We start from the raw sequence: 873 nt of genomic DNA, 5'->3' as shown, positions 1-873 counted from the left end.
TCTCACTGTTTCCATTGTTTCCCCATCTATTTTTCATGAAGTGATGGGACTGGATGCCATAATCTTAGTTTTCTGAATGTTGAGTTTATTAGTGAAATTAAAATAACTACAGAGTAGGAGGAAGCTGGTTCTTTCCCCATATTTGTTTCTTTCGCTGCTATAACAAATTAGCACAGTGTGGTTTAAAACAACACCAGTTCATTATCTTACAGTTCTGGGAGCCAGGATTCTGAAATGAGTCTCACTGAGCTAAAGTCAGCAGGGCTACATTCCTTCAGGAAGCTCTAGGGGAGAGTCTGTTTCTTGCCTTTTCCAGCCTTTAGGGGCCGCCTGCATTCCTGGGCTCATGGCCCTCTTCTACCTTCAAAGCTGGAAATCTTATCACTCTGGCCCAGATAAATCCAGGTTAATCTCCCCATCTCAAAATCCTTAATCACACCATGAAAGTCCCTTTGCCATGTGAGGTAACACGTTCACAGTTCTGGGGATTAGGTCACAGATTTTTTTGTGGGGGGGCCCAATATTCCACCCACTACCTTCACCTCAATCAGGGAGCTGTTACTAGATAAAGGGGGGAATGGATACTAGGCAAGTGACTTGGGTTCTAGTTTCCAGTTCATTTATTTAGGTGCTGTGTGATTTGGGCAAATACGTTCATGTCTTTGGGTCTTAGCTTCTGTACCTGTAAAGCAAGAGGTTGTGGTAGATGAACTTGCTTAGTTCTTACATGCTCAGTTGCTCAGTCATGTCCAACTCTTTGTGACTCGCATGGACTATAGCCCATCCCCTTTCCCTGTTCATGGAATTTTCCAGGCAAGAATACTGGAGTGGGTTGCCATTTCCTACTCCAGGGGATCTTCCCAACCCAGGGAT

The sequence above is a fragment of the Bison bison genome, unplaced genomic scaffold (assembly GCF_000754665.1).
Source record: "Bison bison bison isolate TAMUID 2011002044 unplaced genomic scaffold, Bison_UMD1.0 scf7180017864328, whole genome shotgun sequence".
NCBI classification, from domain to species: domain Eukaryota; kingdom Metazoa; phylum Chordata; class Mammalia; order Artiodactyla; family Bovidae; genus Bison; species Bison bison.
The sequence above is the reverse complement of the archived record's forward strand: the minus strand, read 5'-3'. Positions refer to the sequence as shown.